This window comes from Mixophyes fleayi, chromosome 3, assembly GCF_038048845.1.
Source record: "Mixophyes fleayi isolate aMixFle1 chromosome 3, aMixFle1.hap1, whole genome shotgun sequence".
Lineage (NCBI taxonomy): Eukaryota > Metazoa > Chordata > Amphibia > Anura > Limnodynastidae > Mixophyes > Mixophyes fleayi.
In genome coordinates, this window is record NC_134404.1 from 119,263,010 (window position 1) to 119,271,728 (window position 8,719).

Sequence of the window (8,719 nt, forward strand, 5' to 3'; positions counted from 1 at the left end):
CCAGACGACTAACTGCCAGGTCTTCTGACACAGATTCAGCATAGCGGCATTCTGCCCACACAGAATCATCTGTGGTGGGAGCCCATTTACTCCTCTTCTGGGATCAGTCCACTACAGAGGTTTAGGTTGTAGGGATTGTGACTCAAGGGTAATATTATAGACCTCATATCCCCACTCAGAAGGTTCTTCACCATGGGGCTTCCTGCAGACAAGATGAAACATCTTTCTTTGTGAGAGGTCATTCAAGCTCTAATTTCTTCAGGAGTGGGTGTTTAGATCACCAAATGTGTTTGGGATTCTATTCAAACCTATTTCTGGTTCAAAAAAACAAATCAGTAGTGAATGGCTTGGAAAAGGATGAGTATATGGTGTCCTTGGATAGCAAGAATACTTATCTACATGTTCCTATCTGGGAAGGACAGAATTGTCTTCTTAGGTTTGCTGTTCAGTCCCATCACTACCAGTTTCGGGCTATTCCCTTTTTTCTGGCCACGGCCCCAAGAGTTTTCACCTAGATCATGGCGGTCATGGCACGTCTGCTGTGCTCCAGGGCAAAAAAAAAAAAATTACTTATTTGAACAATCGGTCTGTAAAAGCAAAAACGCAAGCTGTACTTCAGGCCCGCGTGAAGCAGAATGCTCAGACGGGTGGATTCTCAGTCTCAAAAATTTACACCATCACCAAAGATGATCTAATTGGGTCTTTGCTTTGACAACCAGAAATAGAGGGCGTTTTTACCAGTGGACAAAATCCTATCACTGTAGAGCATAGTAAAATCTCTGTTGTTCACAGAAAGACACCTTTTACATTTCTGCATGAGAGTACTGGGAAAGATAGTTTTGACTTTTGAGTTGATTTCGTTTGCCTAGTTTTATGCGAGAGTGTTCCGATTAGAACTCTTCTCCACGTGGAACAAATCCCACCTTTGTCTATCTATCCAGGTGATACACCTTTCTCAGAGGTTGTTGATACATCCTTATGTATTGTATGAAATAAAGATACTCCAATGTGAATGCTGTAGTTACAAAGCACAAGGGTTTTATTTACAAAATTGATTACAGGCAAAGTATCACATGGATACACCTGCCTGGTTAGCACCATAAATAAGTTTCAATTAGAACACTCTGGTTTCCAAAGCCAGAGATAAACAATTTACACACTGTACAATCATAAAAAGCAGTGACATCACAAAGATACACAGTTACGATATTAAGGTTCATCCACTGATCAAGCATCTACCAATGTTTAAAGAGGGAGAGAGCCAGGGAGTTGCCCAGGGAGGGGAAAACACTGTGGAAATTTGACCCTAGATATAAGGAGCCACTCCAGGGGTGTAGATGATGTTCATTCTGTGATTTGATTCCTGGAAGGGGCAAGGTCTGATTTTGAGTTGCCATTCTCTACCAGAGAATCATTTTTCTTACCAGTGAAAACAGCAATATAAGAAGCAGGTGGATAAGCCTCTACCCAGTTAGAGAAAACATTGATACATACTAATACAGTGCTGGCTAACCTGTGGCATTTCAGGTGTTGTGAAACTACAAGTCCCAGCATGCTTTGCCAATATATGGCAGCTTATTGCTGGTAGGGTATGCTGGGACTTGTAGTTTCACAACACCTGGAGTGTCACAGGTAAGCCAACACTGTACTAATACATGCTTGAGATTCTTACAAGGTGATAATTGGATGAAGTTTATGTGTATGACCTGGAAAGGTCCATCTGTAGAAGGAATGTGGGATGGCTCTGACACTATCACTCTTCCCATATTCCTTCTCAGACAAGTAAGACAAGACATTGCTTTCTTACTAGCATGTGAAGAGAAGCCCAGTGCACACCAGTTTGCTCTTACTAATTTGCACATACCCTCCTTACCCAGGTGAGTCACACCATGTGCCCCTTCTGCTAAGCTTGGAAGATATGCTTTGGGAGCTACCGGCCTACCTTGTCCATTTTTCCAGAGTCCAAAGGACTCTTGACCACATCCCTTTGACTTCCAGACAGCTTTTTCCTGTATGGGGCATAAATCCTGCATTTCTATTGATTTCTGTATACGGAGATCTTCAAAGATCATTAATTTGGTAACACTTGTTTTTATGAATGAGCCTGCTGCTCTCTTAGCAGCCTCATCTATAGTTACCAAGTGATATGGAATCCCTGTCATATGTGTGCTTTACACTTGAAAACAGCTATTTCCTTAGGTAGTTGTATCGCTGATTTACTGTCTGCCAACTCACATGCTCCTCTCAATGACACAAGTTCAGTCACTTGAAAGTTGCTGCTACACGTCTTAAACACGTAGGGAGAGATCTTGCCACAGTGTGCACTGTAGTATGCTACCGGTCAGCTAGCGTCACCATGTTTTTGTGTCAAGACTCCTGCAGCACAACCAGAAGCTTCAGCACAGTATAACTCAAAAGGTTTTTCAGATTCAGTTATTCCCAGAACAGGTGCTTTAGGCAGACTCTCTTTAAGGTTGAGGAATGCTCTCTCTGACTCCTCAGTATGTGAGACAAGTCAGGTTTAGAGGATGAGACTAACTCCTGCAATGGTAAAGCCAATATAGAAAAACCTGGTGTCATCTGTATTTTTTAATACCCACTGTTAAGCAACAGGTATGGTGTATGGAACCAGTGTTACAACCCCTTAATCTAATCCATACCGAACTGCACTTTTAGCCATGTTGTTATCAGGAAGTATCAGTGATGGAACTATAACATCTCCTTGGAAAAGTACTTCAGGGGTTAAATTCCACGTCCACAGGGAACACTCAGGAGTTGGGTGAATTAAGCTACCATTGTTATTTCTGTTTGCTTCCCATCGTCCACTAGTGAGCTCTACAGACAGCCAGGAGCTGGACCCAGCAGGGATTACCTAAGGGAATACACCTGGGGAGGTAGGAGAGGGGGTTGATAGTGTGAGAAGCCCACCAATCGAGACCTTTGGCAACTCCCCTGGGCAGGCAGTTCCCAAGGTGGGATTATGAGGTGATAAAAGAGGCTACCCTGGGAGCTGGACACGTATGTGACTGAGGTGTGCTGTGGAACATATCTCGCTGAATTTATTTGAATTGATTTCTTCACTTGTTGGATCTGCTATTGTTAAGGGCACCGTGTTGTATTTAATCCTGTTCTGCAGAATAAATCATCCTTCTATTTTTCCTCTAATACTGTGTCTGAGTGATTTGGGAACCACTCCTACACATTCCTAAGAAAGTACAGATCTGTTGCTGGTTTTGCGGCAGTGTCATGTCTTGTATAGCCATAATCCTGCCCACAGTAAATTACACACCCTATTTTGCATAACAAAATTTTAGCCAAGCAAGTTAGTATGAGCCTCTGTAACTAGAAAAAAAAAGTTTAGTATACAATGGCCCAATAATAACTTCTGTTGTTGCATTGTTATTCCCACAGCTAGAACGGTTTCCCTGATGATTAACAAATTTAGGGGAGAAGTTAATACAGATCTGGCCGCTGCTATGTCCTGCTGACTTCCGCGTCCTGCCAATTCACCATTTCTTCCGTTCTGCTGTTCTGCAGCATGTAGAAGACGTCATCAGAGAGCGTTTAACAGAACACGGGTCAAATAACTCGAGATCTCCTTTCAGACCGCAGCATATCTGGCTCCAACACAGGAATAACCCTGGTTGCAACCCGGATCACCCCATTCACACCTGGGTTATTCCCAGGTCCATGTCTCTGTGTAAAAAGGGTATAAGTAGACACCATGACAGTACCTTGGTAGTTCCACCTAATTTAGTTATTTCCCCCAGTGGAAATGCTTCTAAGGATTTTGAAGAAGCTCCAGATTGGCCGTGAAGATCCAGGTACACAAATGTATTCACCATGTCAGCAGGTCAGTCATGGCGTCTGCCTCTCACACTCAGGGCCGGATTAAGGGGGGGGCACAGGGGGCACGTGCCCTGGGCCCCCCTCTCTCTGAGGGCCCCCCGCCGCTGGCCACATGCAGATCGGATCGCCTGTCTGTTGGTGATTCTTCTGCTTTTACGGCTGTGCAGCGGGGGGCCCTCAGAGAGAGAGGGGGGGAGGGGCCTGACACAGGCGCAGCTCCCCCTCATAGAATGTGACAGCTGGCCTGGCGTGATGTACAGCAGCACCGCGGCTGCTGTACATTCTGAGATGCACGAAATGGAGCTGCTGCGCATGTGCAGCAGCAGCAGCTCCTCCCAGGCTTAGAGCACACCAAAGGAGACTGGGGGTGCTCTGCTGACCATGGCTTCCAAGGTAAGACACACTTTCACTTGGAGATTTTATATATATATATATATATATATATATATATATATATATGTATATATATATATATAGAGGCCTGAGTGATTACTTTGTATTTTAGCTTCTGTGACTACCTTAATAATGATTAATAAAATAGTTTCCTATAACTTATAAGTTATAGTATTCTCTATGTTATTAATCGTTATTAGATAGATATATAGATAGATATATGTGTTCGTGTGTGCGTGTGTAATCTAGTTAAACCTTTAATAGAAGAGGCAGGCTTTAATAAATACTTTAATAATATTAATAAAATAGAAGATCCCATAACATATTTGCTGTGTGTGTATATTTATATATATATATATATATATTATACATACACACACACATATTCATAATTAAAATGATGTAATTTTATCTGTGTTTCTTTTTTGTTTTTATGTGCAGTATCAATGCAGGTTTCAGGGACAGGCTGGGACGGGGAGCTGGGGGACATATGCTTGCTGGGCCGGACAGAGAAAGACTATTTTGGGCCTGTCCCTGCACTGCCCCAAGTCTCTATTACTTGGTGGCTGGCCCCACCTCCGAGACCAGCCACCTCCATTGGCCACGGATCCTTTACGATCCGTAATCCCCTTCCCTTATGTGTGACTTTTTATTGGTGTCACATGGGACGTGCACCACGTGACAGGTGCTGTCCCATGTGTGAAGAGAAACAAGGCCATACAGCGCGCGGATAGAACAAAGTTAGTGGGGGTAGTATGTTAATATAATGTGTGTGTGAGAGGGGTAGTATGTTAATATAATGTGTGTGTGTAAGAGGGGTAATATGTTAATATAATGTGTGTGTGAGGGGTGTAGTATGTTAATATAATGTGTGTGAGAGGGGTAGTATGTTAATATAATGTGTGTGCGAGAGGGGTAGTATGTTAATATAATGTGTGTGCGAGAGGTGTAGTATGTTAATATAATGTGTGTGCGAGAGGGGTAGCATGTTAACATAATGTGTGTGCGAGAGGTGTAACATGTTAATATAATGTGTGTGCGAGAGGGGTAGCATGTTAATATAATGTGTGTGCGAGGGGGTTAGTATGTTAATATAATGTGTGTGTGAGAGAGGTGTAGTATGTTAATAAAATGTGTGAGGGAAGGGGGATTCTTAATATAATGTGGGAGGTAGGTTATTAATTTAATGGAGGATTGCAGGTGGATGCTAATTATTTAATGGGTGTTATTTTATTTGTGTGGTGATGGTGGGGCAATTTAATTTAATAGTGGGGTCTATCAATTTAAGATGGGGTGATTGGACCTTTAAATTTAATGCTGGTGTGGTTTGGAAGCTCATAAATGAATGTGGGGCTGTTTGGGGAAAATTAGGTCTTTTTATTAAATTTGAAAATTATTTAATGCCATGGATGGGAAATGGTTATATTTTTTAAACGTAATTTATTGATAGGACAGTTTGGAGGGAGGGAAATATTAAATAGGAATACTATTGTTTTAATGCTGGGGCTGGTTTGAGTTTTCAAAATTTCATGTACCCATTTTTTTTCCCAAATATGGCCTCCAACATTCCAGGATCCAGACAAGCAGCAACTCAGCTAAAGACACCAGCAGTCACAGGTGGTGAAAGGGATAAGAACAGGTAGGAGAGAGCAGGACAGTCTGCCAACTGTCCTGAATCTGGTCAGACAGTCCTGAACTTGAGTGACTGTCTCACGTAGTCAGGATTTGGTCCGACTACAAGGACAGCTGGGAGGTATGTCTCGCTTCACAACGTACTGCTAGTGAAGGCAGAGCTGCATGCTTCTAACAATAGTGCCTGTGTATTTGTCTAAAATAATAACCATGTTACATCATAGGGGCCCCCCTGTCTAAAGTGCCTCAGGCCCCCCAGAGCCTTAATCCAGCTCTGCTCACACCAGACTAGTTAAATCAAGGACTGTTTCTGCAGCCAGGGTTACAGTGTACAGCTTTAATGGCGTGGCTGCTGAAACCTTGATACACTATCGGGCAAAGGGTTTGCCCGATAGTGTGGACCAAACCATGCTCAGGGCGACAAAGGTGGTTTTGACCAAGAATTATCAGAGTGTGAAGGAATTGTATTGCCTACTGCGAGAGGAGGGGGATTTCCACCTCTTCTTTTTCGGCGCTCAGGCTCCTTATGTTCTCACAGGACGGGCTGGATGCTAGGTTGAGCCTGAGATTCAGGTGTCCGCTCTTTCTCTCTTTTTTTTCAAAGAAGATTGGCACTCAAAACGTACCTGTTCCTAAAAGCCTACCAACCTTACACCTAACCCCCCATCTCATCTCCTCCGCCTGCTCTCCCCCTCTCTCCTCCCAGCCCCGCTGTTCTCTCCCCACTTCTTCAACTTGCTCCCTGTGTGCCTGTGTTCTGTCTACCCTCCCTTAGGATGTAAGCTCATTTGAGCAGGGCCCTCTTCCCTTTGTTCTCCTGCTCCGTCTTTACTGCATTAGCCTGCCTGGAGTCTCTGAAGTTTTGGTATTTTTTGTTTACTGTGTGTAATGTTTCACCTTCGTAAATCTACTGTTTGTGCTGTGTACGGCGCTGCGGAACTCTTGTGGCGCCTAACAAATAAAGGATAATAATAATAATAATTGTCGCCAGATGGTAAGAAATGTAGAGGGTGTACTGTATATACATCCTCATTGTGTTTATCTTGTGGCACCATGGGATATAAATGTGGCATTAGATGCTTTGCAGCATTCACCATTTAAACCTTTGGATTAAGAAGAATTACAATTCCTAACCTGCAAGACTGTTCTCCTTTTAGCCATTTCAACTGTGGAAAGGAAAATGATCCCACCCAGGAATTATTCTTCAGACAGCGGAGATGAACAATCTACTGTCTGTATCTTAGCTAAACTTTACTTTTCAATAAAAGTATCAACATACCATCACAAGTTAAGTCAAGAGTGTAATCTGATCCTCTATTCAGTGAGGTGTTTAGTATAGTAAAAGCAAACAGGTTTTATAATCTCACTGTTGAACAAAGGGTTCCTATCCACCTACCTGTCTCAATACGTTTTCTGTAATGCAGTGACAGGTATTTTTTTAACGCATTCACACAAGTTTACAGCGAGTATCATGTGGTAAATGCCATAAACACTGAACTGATGACCCACTGGATATTATTGGAACCACTTTTTTTTAACCATGTTTCAAGTGTTTACCATGTAAATAAAACACATTTAGACTGTTTATACATGTATGAACCATAAAGGATATACTGTATTTGACCTGTCTTGCCATCTGTAGCTATTCCTTTATATATATATATATATATATATATATATATATATATATATATATATATATATATATATATATATATATAAAATTATATTTATTAACAGAGCCTGATCATTAGATGCATCCTAGGTAGGAGGGGGCGTGGTGACGTATCACTATAGTCTCGCCACCTACTAGGAAATCCCGAAATTCACGGCATGGAATAGCGGGTGTGGGGCTTATTTATGTCATTAAGCCCCGCCTCCGCTATTCAATGCCGTGTATTTCAGCATTTTAAAGTGGATCAGGGCCGGGAGGTCACCTACTCCCCGGGAGAGTAGGAAAGTATGAACAAAATCTGTCAGCATGTGAACCTTAATGATATTCTAAATTAAGGAACTGTTTTATTCAATTCTTTACCCATGGACACTTAAGATAACATTCAAAATTAAGTTCATGTCTATCTTATAAGGGGCGCTCAACGCTTCCACAAGTGGTATCTTCAGTGTTGACTAAGGGAAGGTAGTGGAGGCCTTAACTAATAGAGCCAGTTTACATTGTACATAAAAAAGTGTTATCAGTAAGGTAGACCTACTGGAATCTCTTGTGACTCCTGAAGGTCACTGTGAGTATATTGGTACTTTGATATCTGCACTGACACCAGGATTATGGTACAATATGGTTTTATTTTGATGTCAGCAGATCAGAGCCATACAGCATGAGACTCCAGATCTTATCTGACTAAAATAACTGACAAACATAACTATATCTCACCAAGGGTTTGGAACACTGCTCTTAAAGAACATTAACCATCTTAGTGCCAGTCTAGCTCGTGCCCTTAACCCTTATAAAAACTATAATTTAACTTAACTAGCCTATACCTGACCTAATTAAACACTAATTCCCTATGCTAACTACTAGATAGCATATTTATCTATCTATTCAATACATGCTTAAATAAAATAAATTATCTACCCAGCCGTCTCAAAGTATTTCTTCACTTTCCCTATGGTAAAAAAAAAACAACAAGCAAAACTTCATACCCTCAGATAAATTAATGGTTTTCAAACTTTCATGAAAGCAAGCTTTGGCAAAATTATTTGGGAAAAAATGTCCCTCCATTTTTGCTTATAAATTAAAATTAACGTATACATCATATATGTTCTAAAATAGAAAAATTATAAGGTTTGGCTGACTAAAGCATAAAAACCTCAAGAATGTGAAATGGTC